The sequence below is a fragment of the Onychomys torridus genome, chromosome 9 (assembly GCF_903995425.1).
Source record: "Onychomys torridus chromosome 9, mOncTor1.1, whole genome shotgun sequence".
NCBI lineage: Eukaryota > Metazoa > Chordata > Mammalia > Rodentia > Cricetidae > Onychomys > Onychomys torridus.
Genome location: NC_050451.1, coordinates 4,391,119 through 4,407,510, shown reverse-complemented (window position 1 = coordinate 4,407,510; position 16,392 = coordinate 4,391,119). Strand labels below are relative to the sequence as shown.

General features: G+C 47.5%; 1 protein-coding gene across 8 annotated transcripts in view; it reads right to left on the bottom strand.

Annotated features, from left to right (window-relative positions):
• Sfmbt1 (Scm like with four mbt domains 1) overlaps positions 1–5,021 on the bottom strand; it is a 112,597-nt gene extending 107,576 nt beyond the window's left edge. For 2 of the 8 annotated variants that reach the window (XM_036199657.1, XM_036199661.1), the window contains exon 1: positions 4,312–4,626. The gene's annotated coding sequence lies outside the window, so the exon portion shown is untranslated. The other 6 variants (XM_036199658.1, XM_036199662.1, XM_036199660.1 and 3 more) reach the window with 4 other exon arrangements.
• Between the last annotated feature and the right edge of the window lie 11,371 nt (positions 5,022–16,392).

The window sequence follows — 16,392 nt, the reverse complement described above, 5'->3', positions numbered from 1 at the left end:
CTCCCCAAAGTCTAATGGCTCAAAACCTCCTGGGAAACCAAAATCCCCAGACACTTGCAACCAATTAACAACTACGTACACAGAAAAGCTGTCTGCAAATACAAAAACACACACAAGTTGGATGAAAATGATATTCACTGAAAGAAAACCCTCTACCATAGCAAATCTGAACCATTTACCTTTTTAAAATTTCACTGAAATTGTTATAAAATGTTATTGGCCAAATAATGCCAGAAAATAAAGTCTATTTATGTTTTTTAAATGGAAATGTTTAATGTAACAATATTTAGCATTCAGAAATACCTTTACAAATAGTATTTTGTACTTGTCACTTCATGTGAACATAAGGCCATACTAAAAGGTCAATGAAGGTTGGTTCATTCATCTCTTCTACAGTTACTACAGTCAAATGACATCTGCTATTTACACCCCATTTCTAACACTAAGCCCAGTCTAGTCATCACTATGAAAGCAAAGGTCACCCTACAAATGTGCAGACAGGCAAAGATTTCTGCACTTTGGTGGTTGTTTGGTTTAGTACAGTACAGTTTCAGTTTGGTGTTTTGACACAGGGTTTCATATAGTCCATGACGACCTACAACTCACTGAGTAGCAGAGGATGACTTTGAATTTCTGACCCTTCTGCTTCCCAAATGCAGGGACTACAGGCCTGTCACCATGCCCTGCTGGCAAAGCATTAGTTTTTCATTTATTTACCTGTGTACTTGTAAGCACATTCATGGCAACACATTTTTAAAGGGAAAAAATATGGTTACCAAAGAAATAAATATTAAAGAAGAAACTCTCTTTTCTATTTTGTTTCTTATATATGCCTTCAATTGCATCCCAAAGATTCAGCAGTTTTTACAATAAAAAGCCAAGAATTCAAAAAAGAAAAAAAGAAAAAAAAAAAACCTCAGAAAAATCAAGTAGTTCATCAATGACAGCTAAATCATCATGTACTCTATTTGTTCATGAGGTTGTAAACTTTGAGTAAAATGATAAAATTCAAATTAGTTGTTGGCCCATCAACTAGCTCATTAGAATTATCCAGAGTACCCCCCCACACACACACACACTTTAAACTTTGGGAAGTATTCCACACACATTACCACTCCCACTTTCTATGGGGGTGGGGGGAGACACCACGGACGGGACGGGACACACATAACACAGGCATTTGCAAGAAGCTGCCAAGATAAGCATGCACTTAGAACCTAACTCATCCTTTAGCAGCAGAAACAAAGAGCACGAGGATACATTAAAAGATATTTGGGATATACAGGCAAATTACTGCAGCATTTACTTCCAGTGGATATTTAAAATTCAACCTTTCGCATAGGGTTCTAATACAAAAAATGGCTTTAATCAAATGGACTTTTTTTTAAAAAATACTGCACCGACATATTTTTATTTACATTTTGTTCTTGCTTTTTTTACTGTTGGACTTTTAATAATTTGAAAAACCAGGTGTACATCCTACATGCATAAATCAAGTTCACTGCTATCATTTAAAAGGTTGTTAAAGCTTTATACCCATATTATTAATTCACTGGACTTTTTAAAAGATCAATTTTCATTCAATTTTCTTTGCAAATCCTACGCTTTAAGGAACTGACTCACTACTGATTGATACCTTTAACTCTAACTTGTTAGGAAAATTCATGACTCTTCCTTCAAAACTATTCTCTACAAAATATCTGTGTCCCCAAATGGGCAGTGATATAATAATGTCCAACTGTGAACATAAAGACTCCCAGAAACCACGATCCAAACACACCAAATACTACTAAGCTAAAAATGTTCTTCCAACCACAAAGATCAAAGGTCAGAATTTTAAGACATTGTAGATACCCGAAAAGGTATCTACCATTACAAAAACACAGCATCACGACTAAAATGCCCACAACTCTGAGTTCACGTACCTGCTATTCTTCAGTTATTAATACTGCCTCGTTCACTTTTTTTTTTCAGAGCTGAGGACCCAACCCAGTGCTAGGCAAGCGCTCTACCACTGAGCTAGATCCCCAACCCCTTTCACATTCTAAAAGGCCCTGCTCTGAGGCAAAATTCATTGGATGTGCTGGAAGTCAGAATGGTGGTTGCCTTGGGGAAGGGGCAGGTGTTTACTGAATTCGAGGAATCCTTCTGGGGTGAGGGCTAAAAATTTTCTGTTTCTTAAAGTGTATGTGGCCATCAGAATATATACATATGCAAAACAAGGATTTCACTGTTAAATTTAAAAAGCATAATTTCTTTATTTTAAAGCATTTATTTATTTATTCTATTATCAGCTTGATACAGTACAAATTCTTATCCTAATAGTGAAATGTTTCACTGAGGCTTGCCCAGTGACTGAGTGAAACCAAAACTTATTATAAGCTACAGTCATCCTAGGGTCCCCCCTGTTATGTAGCCTCCCTGATCCTGTGGGTTGCAGTCTGATTGTTCTATTTTAAAGCATTTTTAAAATTTATTTATTTTTATTTTATGTGCAGTGGTGTTTTGCCTGCATGAATGTCTGTGTGAGGGTGTTGAGTCCTCTAGAACTGGAGTTACAAACAGCTGTGAGCCATCATGTGGGTGCTGGGAATTGAACCCGGTCCTCTTAACCGCTGAGCCATCTCTCCAGCCCCAAGAAGCATAATTTAAGTGGTTTGAAATGACTTCTCTAAATGCCTGTGTTCAAACAAAGTTCACAAAATTATCCTGGATATAGCTAACAAGGTGGTTTTTCCAATCTATTTTTATATATATATAAAGACACATATTGTGAGAGCTTTTATGTAGGACCTTTCAAAACACTTAAATCCCATTTTAAGAAGTCTCCAAATCTTAGAACCAAAAGAATGGTGATCTACTTACCCTACTTTTGCAAATAAGGAAAATCAAATCCACACGGGGTAGACACCTACCCCAAGATAAGTCAGCTTGTCAATGGCAACGTGATAACACTATTTCCTTATCTCAGGCCCCTCCAGTTCCTGACGTTGCAAACAAATCTGAACTCTGAATCTACCTGTGGCCTAGAAGAGTTCAATATCTGCCACGAATTAACAAGCCCCAATATGTACTTACAAAAACACATTTATCTCCTTCCACCCTATCGAGAAAGCTGACAAGTCAACAGTTACATGCTCAGGCATTTTGCTTCGGATGAAATAAAGTATGACAGCTTAAAAATCGTGGTTCAGGAGAGGACATACGCAGGTATTGACAAAATCCATCTTACCTCCTTTCAAATCTTTTAGATGAATACAGGACTCACCAGACACCAGTTGGAACCATTAACTGCTCTGAGTGACCCGCGGGGAAGAGCTCCCACCGAGTAAAAAAGCCCTACTTGGGGCAGGAGCATCCCACCCTACTCCAGGCGCACAGCAAGCTCTAGAGGTGACCTGGGTTTGACAGCTTAGTTTTAGACCCCACGCGAACAGCTGGCATCTTGGGAAAAACTTAACACGACGTATATCCTTTCCGCGGGAATGTATTTCTGGTCTCGCAAGGCTTTTCTGCTCCGCAAAGAGCAGGCCTTGCTTCCCCCGGACACTCGGCTCGTCCCTCCAGCCGTCTTTACAGCGAACAAAACAAGACTCGGGAACACAAATCGAAACGGTCACGGACCTGCCGAGTGGCCTCGGGACGCTGACCGGGTCCGCGCACGGGGTCGGGCGGCGGCGCTTCACGAACCGAAGCGCCGGGGAGGCCGGAGCCACCGGTTGCGGCGGAAGCTAGAAGAAGCTCGCCCACCGCGCGGCTGCTGCCTGGGCCCTGCGAAGTTGAGCGGCCGCGCGGGCTGCGGGTTCGCGCCCCGCCCGGAGCGAGCCCGGGGGGGGGGGGGGACGGGTCCGCGGGGGCTCGGCGGGAGAGAGCTCGAACTGGGGGGGGGGGGGGGGAAAGCGGTGCACGGAGCCCACAACTTGGACGCCCGCTGCTGCCCGCCCGGCCACTTTGGCCTCACGAGCCTAGCTAGCTGTGCTGACGCGCGCCGCTCGCCCGTTCTCTCGCCCCGGACCGGCAGCCTCCGCCGTGGCCGCGAGGTGCCCGGGCGCGTCCCCGCAGCCCCGCCGGCCGGCGCGCCGAGCCTCGGGACCGCGCCAGGCCGCGCGCCGGCGCCGCGTTACCCCCCCCGCCGTACCCCCGCCCAACGCGCCGCCGCCGCCGCCCGTTGGCGCCTCAACCCGCGCGCCCGCCACCCGCTGGCTCCCGGCGGTTCCCGCTGACAAAGTTGCTCGGCCCCTTCAGGAGGGCGCCGCACCGCCCCTCAGGCCGCCGCGCGGGAAGGCCCAGCCGGCCGCCCCGCTTTTTTACCTGACGGAGTTTTCGCGCGCGCGCTCGCCCGCCGGCCCGCTCGCTCTCCCCTCTCGCTCGCTCGCTCGTTTTCTTTCTTTCCTTTTTTTGCGCTCGCCCGCGCGGGGCGCCTTTTCCGCTCGCGCCGCCCGCGCCCTCCTGCTCGCGCCCTCCTTCCTGCTGGGCCCGGCAGAGCGGGGCGGCCGGCAGCTCTCCCCGCCCCCCTGCACCCGCGCTCCGGCGGAGGCGGCGGCGCCGCTCCGCGCTCCGACTCATTCCAATATGGCACGGGCGCAGGGCGCATGCGCCCGCGCCCCCCCTTCCCCAAGCTCAGCGGTCCTCCGGGCAACCCGCGCCCCTCGCCTAGCGCGTGTGGCACTCACGGCCGGGCCTCCCCGCGGCCGCCGGCTCGCCGGGCTGGAGCTGCTCGGAAGAGGCATCCGTGGGCCCAGGTCCGTTGCGCGCCGCTCTTCTCGCGTCCCCAGTCGGCACGTCGCCGAGCACGCCTGCGAGGTCGGGGGCGCCGCGGCGTGGGCCTCTGATCCCCGACGGCGCCGTGGACTGAGCGCGGTTGGGAGATGCGCTCTCGGGCTCCGGAGGCGCGTCCTGCTCCTGCTTGGATTTTGGAGAGACCTCACCTTGGCTTCTGGACAGAGCAGCTGGGGACCCGCCGAAGCCCCTGATCCGTCCATCCCGGGCGAAGCGCGCCACTGTAGCCCGCACGTGACCACCTCGAGCAAGATGGCATTAGCAGAGAGGCAGCGGCTCAGCAGGTCCCCAATGGGCGCGTGCCGCCGCCGAGAAGGCTGCGCCCGCCGGCCCAGTCACATCGGGAATCCCGCATGTCCTTTGAGACCTAGCAGGGCACCCTAGTGCCCCGCTCTACCAAGTCCGAGCACATCGGCATACCTGATGTCCAGGCTGGATCGGGGGCGCTTTGTAAATCAGTTTTCCTGCAGCGCAGGGAGCACAGGGTGACCTAAGATCTCCGAGAGGACAGGAGGCTCAAAAAAGCTGTGCACCAGCCTCGAATCCGGAGGTGCCTGCGGGCAGTTAGGTTCAGCAACTCATCCCTTCCTCCGCAAGCACAGGTATCAGGTGTCGGTAGGACAGTAGGACGCACACACGTCTGCTCCAGAAAGTTCCTCAGAAGGGGGTCCCAGCGCTAGTGGGACCCGGGAGTGCCAATGAGACCAGACACTCCACCCTAAACGGTCTGTGTCAGGGCTCCTGCCTTGGAGAGAAGGGGAGGCGCCCACAGACACGCACCCTACACACAATGTCTTGGCATCTTCACGCTAGACATCTTTCTCTGGTTTGGGCAACCCTAGGAAATACCCACATTACAAACTCCAGATGATTTTTTTTTTTTTTTTTTTTTTTTGGTTAAGTGTAAGCATCACTGAAAAGGTAACAGGAAAAAGGAATGTAAAAAGAATATCCATTACTATACAATTTGATTTCCCAAACCAAACCTACATAGATACCTAATTTTACATGCTTGCAAGCACACGTTTTTCTTTTATTTCTACTTTTACTAACATGTTTTATTTGCATGATTCTTTTTAAGGTGTGCAGTTCCTACTATGTTTGTATTTTATTTCGCAGCAGTGATCTGCTAATATGTCCTTGAGTTCTTCTACACATGGAGTAAATTTCATGGAGTGAAAAGTGCAGGTGGGAAGCCATGAGTGGCCTGTATTGCCCCCACTTGTACGTCACCCGCAAGGAACAGCCTAAGGAAGTCAATGCGCGTCTCTAACCACTGGGTGACACCTTTCCTCCCCTACATTAATAATCTTGAACTATCAAGACGACCTTATTTGACATTTCTTGGATGACTGAACACTCCAACTTTCCCAATTTGCTATCTATTTCCCCTTCTGTGAATGACCTGTTGTTCGTATCCATTGTCTTGAGGAGTTAAGTCTCTTCTAACTTTAAACAAGCCTTTTCTTTTTCTGTTAAAGATTTTCACTTTTGTTATTGATGCAAATATTGCCCAGCCTCGTGCTCCTTTTCCTTTAAGTTTACAGTGCATTTGTCATTCCAGTCCTCTTGTGGTTTTGGTTTTTGGGGTTTTTTGTTTGTTTTCTTTTTCATTGTTTGAATGCTAACAAAGTGAGCTTTCAGGTACCCATCTGCTAGCTTGTATAATTTCTTTGCATATTTTATTATTTTATGATCCCCTGTCCAATTTTATTTTTGCTGTGTTTGGGAGTAAAGTGTGGATTTAATTCCCCTCCTGTATCACAATGGCTATTGTTTATGCAGACACTACTTATTAAATAATTCTGACATTGTTCTTTGCTTAGCAAAACCTACTCTTTTGTTATACTTTTACTTTCAGCTTGTGTATTTCAGAATCCTCCATTTTCTCCCATACATGTTGGTTTCAGCAAATATTGTATCGTTCTTTGAAATAGTTTTTACATCTGACAAGAGTCAGTTCCCACCACCGTAGGATAGTTATATAAGGAAGGGTTAAGGTCACTGGTTTTGAGTGCTGGAGAGATGGCTCGGCAGTTAACAGGCATACTGACCTTGCAGGAGGCCCACAGTTCAGTTCCCAGCACCCACAGGGAGTTCACAACTGCCAGTACTTAAGCTCCACATGATCCAATGCCTCAGGCACCAGCACTCATGTGCTTATGCCCGCACAAAGACATACAATTAAAAGTAAATCTAGCCGGGCAGTGGTGCACGCCTTTAATCCCAGCACTCGGGAGGCAGAGACTCTGTGAGACTCTGTGAGGCCAGCCTGGGCTACCAAGTGAGTTCCAGGAAAGGCACAAAGCTACACAGAGAAACCCTGTCCCAAAAAACAAAAACAAAAAAACAAAAAAACAACAACAAAAAAAAATCTAAAAAGAGAAAACATGGGCTTTGAGGATACACCATGTTCAACTCTGAGCAGCAGCTGGACTGTGGTGGCGCACGCCTTAAATCCCAGCACTCGGAGAGGCAGAGGCAGGCGGATCTCTGTGAGTTCGAGGCCAGCCTGGTCTACAGAATGAGATCCAGGACAGGCTCCAAAACTACACAGAGAAACCCTGTCTCCAAAAACAAAAAACAAAAACAAAACAACAACAACAACAACAACAACACTGAGCTGCCCTGTAATCTTGGCAAGCTCCAGGCCTCACAATTGGGTCTGTAAATGGGGATCCAAGTAATACCACTTCACAAACCCAATGGCTGGCACTCAGTAAATCTTTAATGTTGGCGACTACTTTTAATCATGTTTCTGTTCCAAAGAAGTATATGTATGAAAAACACCAGAATGAACCCCATTTCTTTGTATACTAACACTAATAATGATGATGATAACAACAATAATAGCCAAAAACAGCAGTAGTGTGAGGTTGGAGCTGGGAGTGATGATATAATGGCCTATAGTCCCAGCACTTGGGAGGCCCCAGAAAAGTGGACCAATGGTGGTGGCATAGACCTTTAATCCTAGCACCCAGGAGGCAGAGGCAGGCAGATCTCTGTTAATTCAAAGCCAGCCTGTTGTACATAGCAAGCTCCAGAACAGCAGTGCTAGCTTAATAGTCTCTCTCCCTCCCTCCCCCTCCCTCATTCCCCCCCCCCTCACACACACACACACACACACACACACACACACACACACACACACAGTGTTGCAACTGACATGGAGTTGCATTAATCTAGGAACTGATTTCAATAGATCAAATACTCCCTAACATTTTGTTTTTCTAACCAGGACCTATGCTTTCAATATATTCAGATTCTCAGAAGCCAAGTCCCTTGTTGCCTCCAGTATTTCTCCACTGCTCACCTCATGACCCCAGATGAACAAGGGCGAGGAGCCACAGAAACTGCTGAAACTGCCATTTGAACACTTGTCTTTTGTTGCACTGTGGGGATGGGGGTGTGTACCTCCAGACAGGTCATGAGAGCAAACTAGGAGATTTCAAGTCATCCTCAATGAGAGACAGAGCTGCCAGTTCCTCGGCCTTTTTAAAACTTCATATGTTTTAATCCCAGCACTCAGGAGGCAGAGGCAGGCGGATCTCTGAGTTCTAGGCCAGCCTGGTCTACAGAGTGAGTTCCAACTCTGTCGAGAGAGAGAGAGAGAGAGAGAGAGAGAGAGAGAGAGAGAGAGAGAGAGAGAGAGAGGCAGCCAGGTTGGAAAAAAGCAGCACCAAACCAAAGAAGGCTTATATAGGGTTTCTTTCTTTCTTTTTTTTTTCCTTTGTTTTTGGGTTTTGGTTTTTCAAGACAGGGTCACTATGTGTATTCTTGTCCTGGAACTCACTTTGTAGACCAGGTTGGCCTCCAACTCAAGGAAATCTACCTGTTTCTACCTCAGGAGTGTTGGGATCAAAGGCATGCACCAGCACCACTAGTTCCAAATCTCATTTTCTATCCTTGAGTACCACAAGCCCACTGAGGCCCCACTTTATACCCACAGCCCTCTCTTTGTATTTGAGGAGGGAGAGAAAATTCCTAACCACAATTTTCCCATGAATTTCTCATGAATATTTTTTACTCTCTCTTTTTTAAAACAGAATATCATTGTAGCCCACACTGGCCTCAACTTCTATGTAAAGCTAATTAAATGAGGGAGCTGGGCACTGGGAAATAGTTCAGTTGGTAAACTCATGAGTCCCTGAGTTTCAAACCCAGAACCTACATAAGAAGCCAAGAGCAATGGCACGTCCTTGTAATCCCAGTGCTGGAGATAGGGAGACAGAGATCACTGGGCCTAGACTAGGTGCTGAGTTCTAGGCTCGTGAGAAAATGTCTTTTTTAAAGGGCCAGTGAGAGGGCTCAGAGGATAAAGGGGCTAACCATCCAAGCCTGGAAACATGAGCTTAAGCTCCAGAACACATAAAGGTGGAAAGAGAAAACCCCACAAAATTGTCCTCTGATGGCCACACGGACACAGGGGCTTGAACATCCCTCATGTGCCATGTCCACACACAGTAATAAATACACTTATCAATTCATTAAATAAAACACACAAAACCAGGATGATGGCATCTGGGGAAAATGCACCAGATGTTGTCCTCTGGCCTCCATCTACATGTGCTTATGCTTACATGTGCATGTGCACCCTCATACACCACACACACACACACACACACACACACACACACACACACACACACACGAGTGAGTTTATTGTTTGTGAATATTATCTGGATTTAAAGAACTTGAGAGTTGGGGATTTAGCTCAGTGGTAGAGTGCTTGTCTAGCAAGCACAAGGCCCTGGGTTTGATCCTCAGCTCAAAAAAAAAAAAGAACTTGAGAAGTATGTACGGCATCTGGTATAGATGACACGGACTAGTAGCCGGACTGGTTGCTGTCTTGTGTCCCTGCTGTGACCATTGCACTCAGGACTCACACTAGCTGTGGGTATCTGCTTAAGACCCACACAAGATCAAACCAGTCAAAGTTCCAGCATGGTTGGGAGAAGAGCTCATGAAGCCCCACCCCTACCTTAGGAGCTATGGGAGTTTATGACTGCTTGGGGAGAGTTGTTTTTCTTTAGGGTTGTGACTACTGGTGAGTGGTCCATGCTCTAGTGGATGGTCTGACACCCTCATGCATATGGGCAGCACTAGCTGGATTCAGTGGGTTATTAACACAATAAGAAGACATGAGGTTGAGGAGGACCACGGGATAATGGTCCTGGGAGAGTTGGACAAGGGAAGAACGTGGTTGTGATCACAGTACATTGTATATGGCTGGGCATAGTGTCATACGCCTTTAACTCCAGCACTTGGGAGGCAGAGCCAGGAAAATCTCTGGGGGTTTGAGGCCAGCCTGGACTATAGAGTGAGATTCAGGGCAGGCTCCAAAACTACACAGAGAAACCCTGTCTTGAAAAACCAAAAAAATAAAAAATAAATAAAATTCTAGGACTAAAAAGAGAAATCTCATCTCAAAACAACAAAATACTTGTACATATATTAAATTCTCAAGAATCAATGAAAATACTGTTTTAAAGGGGCCACTGAGATGGGTCAGTGAGTAAAGTGCTGCCACACAAGCATGCAGGCCAGAGCACAGACTCCCAGGCCCCAAACTATGTCGGCCCAGTGCTTGGGAGGCAGGGATGGGATTCCAGAGCAAGGTAACTAGCTAGACCAGCTGAATCAGCAAGCTCTGACTCAAAAGATAAGGTAGGAAATAGACAAGGAAGACTCAGGATGTCAACCTCTGTTCTACACATACATACATACACTCATCTACACGTACATACATGTAAACACATTTATACACACATATATATGTAGATGTATGCAAAAACAATTGTACATCCAGACTTGTACAGGAATATTCATAATATATTTGTTCATAAAAATCCAACATAGGCAACAGGAGACTAGACCAAGTGTGAGTCACCTACTCCGACAGCTATGGCTATGAGAGAAGACAAGGGGCAAAAGGATGGATCTGAATAACACCATGTTGCTCAAAGAAGCCAGATACTGAAGAGCTGACTACCCTCAGATGAAATCTTGGGATGACAAAACTGGCCTTTGGGGGTAGAGAGCACATGGTGTGTACTTCTGGGGCCAAGGATGTGGGCAGTGAAAAGGCACAAAGGAGTTTCCCAGGGTGGCAGACCCTGCTGGGGTCAATAGTTACATGGCATGGGTCTACTCAGTCACCCGGTCGTCTACTGATGGTTCGTGCATTTTAGCAGGTGTAAGTTATTCCTCGGTCAAACTAAAAAGAAAGGAAAGAAAGAAGGAAGGGGACAGAGGGAGAGAGGGAGGAAGGGAGGGAGAAAAGGGAGGGAGGGAGGGAGAAAAGAAGGAAGGAAGGAAGGCAAGCAGGCAGGCAAGCCTCCCAGACAAGGCTCTCAGACCCCACAGCAGTGCTCTGGGCCTGTGCACTCCCACCCTTCAGGACTCTGGATGGGAGCCCCACTGCCAGGTGTAGTGTTAGATCACTAGAATGTGTAAGCCACTGGCTAGTGAATGAGGTCATAAACATACAAATAACAGGTTTATAGCAATTGAGAGGCTTTTATCACCAGTGTGCCGGTGCCTTTTATGGCAACTCATAAATACACCTCCTATTAGAGTTGTAGCAGGTCCCAGCCAGAGGGGCCAACTGACCTGCTGGCTATGAGTAAAGGCTGAGAAGAGACACCACATGGCACTGCCAGGTACTAGGACTTCCTTTTTCTCTTTTCTTTTTGGGCCATGTATCGCAGGCTGGCTTCAAACTCTCTATAAGCTAAGAATGACTTTGAACTCTGATCCTCCTGCCTTTATCCACTAAGTGCTGAGATTATAGGTGGGCATTACCATGACCAGTCTTCTGTAGTGCTGGGGATCAAACCTGGGACTTATGCATGCTAGACTAACACTACCAACTAACTGAGTTACATGCCCAGTTCCAAGCCTGGGCTGTTCTGAGGTCTGGGGACTCCACATATGGGGTGGGGCATGACTTCCAGCTGGAGCCAACCTTGCTCAGGACACTTAGCTCAATACTTCCTTGTGTGGCACATGAGTAACAAGTCAGAGATCTTAGCAGACCATGCCAACAACGCCCCATTTTCCCCACTGTGTCCTCTCTGTTTCCTTTTTCCTTCTCCCAAGCACTGGCAAACTTCAGACTCTACATACCTGCTACTTTCTGAGTACTGGCTCTGCAGGAAAAATTTCCTAAGGGCACACACACACACCTGTGCTGTCATGGTGCTCCATGTGTGAAAACATCACACACAGAGCAAGGTGCAGGAACAAACAGATGCACACAAGTACCCACAGACATGGACACACATTTGAACAGGCGCTGGAACAACAGTCTCCCTTCTTTGGGCTCCTGAAAACACTTAGGTTTTCCGATTAAGAGTTGTTTATGAGCTGAGCACAGTGGTACACACACATTTAATCCCAGCGCCTGGGAAGCTGAGGCTGGCGGATCTCTGTAAGTTCAAGGCCAGTCTGGTCTACAGAGTGAGATCCAGGACACTCAGGACTATACAGTGAGACCCTGTCTCAAAAACAAATGAAAAGGGGCTGGAGAGATGGCTCAGCAGTTAAGAGCACTGGCTGTTTTTTCAGGGGACCTGGGTTCAATTCCCAGCACCCACATGGCAGCTCACAACTGTCAGTAGCTCCAATTCCAGGGGATCTGACAGCTTCACACAGACATACATGCAGGTGAAACACCAATGCACATAAAATAAAAATATTAATAAATAAATAAATAAATAATAAACAAATGAACAATAAGTTGCTTGTGTATCCTACATTGTATTAGACGTTATATCCTCCAATGGACGTTTGTTTGTTTGTTTGCAGACAGGACTTCTCTGTGTAGCCCTGGCTGGCTGTCCTGGAACTCACTTTGTAGACCAGGCTTGACCTCACAGAGATCCACCTGCCTCTGCCTCTTGAATGATAGGATTAAAGGCGTGCATCACCACTGTTCAGCTCTCTAATGGACTCTTAATCCTTACCATAGACCTGGGTGGTAGGCAGTATCTTGCCCATTTTACAGATGACAGAACAGACTCAAAAGCCAGCTGCCTAGGATCCATCTACCCACTGAGCCCTGGACATTCTCCATTGCAACTCTCAAGAGTTACAGCAAACAGAAAGCCTGGTCTCCACCCCTCCCTCTGCATGCCTCTCTGGTCACCTTCTCCCAATTAAGTCCTTCTGTGGTCACAATGAAGTGGGCTCAAGACCTCCCAAGAGACCATCCCCATCTTCAGCTGTTAGTCCTTTATTTCCCTGGAGGCCTTCCTTGGTGGCTACTAGCCAGGAAGTCCCAGATACAATGTGAGAGGGCAGGAAATGGGATCATGAGGTTAGGGGTGCTAGGAGAAATGTCTGAGACAACACTAAAGGCCCTGAAGCCTCTCCTAGAACCTGGCCACACTGAGCTCGGAGGACCTGGCTTGGCTTGCCAGCAGCTGCCTATCACCTCTCTACTTTGGTCCCCTAAGATCCTTTGTGCCCAGTTTCTGAAAAGAAGAAATGTGATTTTTCTCACAAAGAGCCAGAGGTCAGGAAAAGCCATGTTTTTCAAGTGGGTCACTTTGGGACAGTAACCCCTAATTTGGTTTAGCCCAGGCAAAGGCCATACTTGCCAACTTCAGCCAAACAGATAATAGTTGTTAGGCAGGTACCTGGGGCTGGGTAGAGGCAGGCCCAGTCTCAAGGAGGGAATTAAACAGATAGCTGACTCAAACCTGCAGGATTTTCTGGACTCCTGATAAGGACAGGAGTCTTGGAGCAAGTGGTCTCTGTTTCAGGAGAGGCTGCCCAGATAGCTCCAGCATTAACAGCCTGCAGACATGTAGGCTGGTGAAGGATCTGGCATCTGGGTACTACCTGTCCCTCGGTGTTTGCTTAATGGGAGAGTAGATGTGGGCCAGTGAGATTCTAGGGCTGGGCTGGTGTGGTGGGCTCATAGAGAACTGTAGTAGTAGGTGGTGGTGGTAGAAGAACAGACCCAGATTTCAGGAGAGCTGACAAGAAAGCCAGCCAGCCCCCCACCCCCCAGAACACAGCAGATCAGGGGCCTAGAGATGAGCCTCAGGGAGGAGGGCAGGAGCAGGATGGGAGTGGGGTTCTCAGCCAATAGGCTGCAAGGACTCCAAAGACTTCTGAAAGGCTTAGGAAAAGGAGGGGACTGGAGAGGAGGGAAGAGACTTTCAGGGGAAAGTTAAATGTACAGAGGACTGACTATACATGGGAATGCTTCAGAGTTTGGGGATGGAGGAGCAGATCCTTCAGGCTAGAGTGGGAGACATCCTAAAGCCCATCCTACTGATACTGTCATTAGCTCACTACTGCCAGGAGCACCTCTGATCTCCATGGCAACTTGTTACGTAGGAGATCCCACCCCAAAGTCCCCTTAACAGCCATGAAAATTGGGGCCCAGACAGGGTTGTGCTGTGAGGTTTTGGCATCCCATGCCTTTAGGCCCTGTCCTGACTCCACCACAGGCTCAGAACTACTGCCTTAAGGGAACCTCCTGAACTGAGAGATCTAAGGACACCATCCAGCCTGCTTGCCTTAGCAGCCATTTGCAATACTACCATGTATATGTTCCCACAAGCCACATCTCAAGTGAGCTCTGCCACTAAGTTCTACCCCAGGGGCCTAAGAGTGTACAAGATGCATCTTCCTTGCCTCAGTCACCAAGAGACAAGGGTGGGTGTTGAGGCATGTGTGAGATGGAAGATGCACAGATCTCTTCACACATATGAAGACAACTCACCAGGATTTAATCTGCAACTCAGATTCGATCGGCTAAGTAAGGAAGAAGTATGTGGTTGTCATGGCAACACCAAATTGCCCAGGACCAGTTTGGTCTCTAAGGAGGGGGTGGGGTGTGCAGAGCCAAGCTTCTGTCTCCTTGGTAGAGAGTGTTGTGAAGAATGGGAAGTATTCTTCCCACTACCCCAGACTGGGGTGAGTGTCTGAGCTATTGGTGTAGGACAGATGAGCCAGGCTGGCCCTGGCTCCTCAACTCTGAAGCAGAATATCCAGATGGCCCATACCAAGTTCCAGAGGCAACCCTTTGCTCAGGGAATGTTTGCAGTCATTAAGGACTAGGTGTCTCAGGCTGTGCCCTTCTCCTGAGGGCTAGTCCCACCCTAGAGAGCTCATATTTGGAATCTTTAAAAAAAAAACAAAAACAAAACAAAACAAAAAAAAAACTCTCCAGCATTTTGATTGTAGGGTTCAGTTCCCACCTGTTGCCTGGTCTGTGAGCACAGCATGGCATATCCCTAGAGTCTTGTCTGAAGGATCAGAAAACCTATAGCCTCTCCCGGAGTGCCAACAGCTGATGCCCCTATTTACAAACACCCAGCCTGCCAGCCTGGCCTCTTTCTCTCCGCTGAGCCTGAAAGAGAGCCAGCTGGGTTTCCCTTGGTCTGTCCTGGGCCCAGGCCTAGATAGCAATAAGCAGAAGAGGAGAAGGCTGCTAACCGGGGAGGTAGGCATCAGAAGCCTTCCTGTCCTCAGCCCTACTTCTTAGGTCTCTGTTCTCCTTCTGACCAATTGGTGCTCTTGGGCCCTTAGAACAAAGACCTAGCCATTCAGCAAGCCTCCAAGGCTCAGGGATTGTTTCAGAGGGGGCAAAAAGAAGAACCAGAAGTAATGGACATCTGCTGGGAAACAGCGTTTTCTGGACAGAACAGGACTGTCGCACACATGAACTCACAGCGTCTGTGGCAGCATGCACAAGACCCACACAAGATCAAGCCAGCAAAAATCCCAGCATGGATGGAAGGGGCCCTAGATGAGAGCTATTGGCAGCTGATGAGTGCTGGGGAGGGACGCTCAATTCTCTCCAGAGATGTGGCATCAAGAGGACCTTACACCAGTGGTTCTCCACCTGTGGGTCGTGACCCCTTTGGGAGGTTGAATGACTCTTTCTCGGGGATCTCATACCAGATATTTACATTATGATTCATAACAGTAGCAAAATTACAGTTATGAAGTAGCAAAGAATAATTTTGTGCTTGGGGGTCACCACAACATGAGGAACTGTATTAAAAGATTGCAGCATTAGGAAGGTTGAGAACCACTGCCCCCCCCCCAGCCAGTAGTAAATTCTGGATTTTTTTTTAAGAGCACATTAAATTGGGAAATAAAAGTAGTGATGGGACAGTCGAGGGACTGGAAAGGATAGAATGACGAATGGGTTTGACTAAAACACATATGCAGGTTAAAAATTCTCAAACCATTACTTAATGATCATTTGAAAACTGTAGTTACATTTATTTATTTGATGTGTGTATGTGTGCACACAGTATGTGGAGGTCAGAGTACAACTTGAAGAAATTGTTTCTCTCCTCCTACCATGGGGGTCCTGGGGACAGAACTTAGGTCATCAGCCTTAGAGGCAGACATTTCTACCTGGTGAGCCAGCTTGCCTCTGGCCTCTAGTGATTATTTTTATTTCATTTTATTTTTTCTTTATTAAACTAATTTTTTTTTTGAGACAGGGTTTCTCTGTGCTGCTTTGCACCTTTTCCTGGATCTCACTCTGTAGCCCAGGCTGGCCTCGAACTCACAAAGATCCACCCATCTCTGCCTCCCAAGTGCTGGGATTAAAGGCATGTGCCACTACTGCCCAGCTAA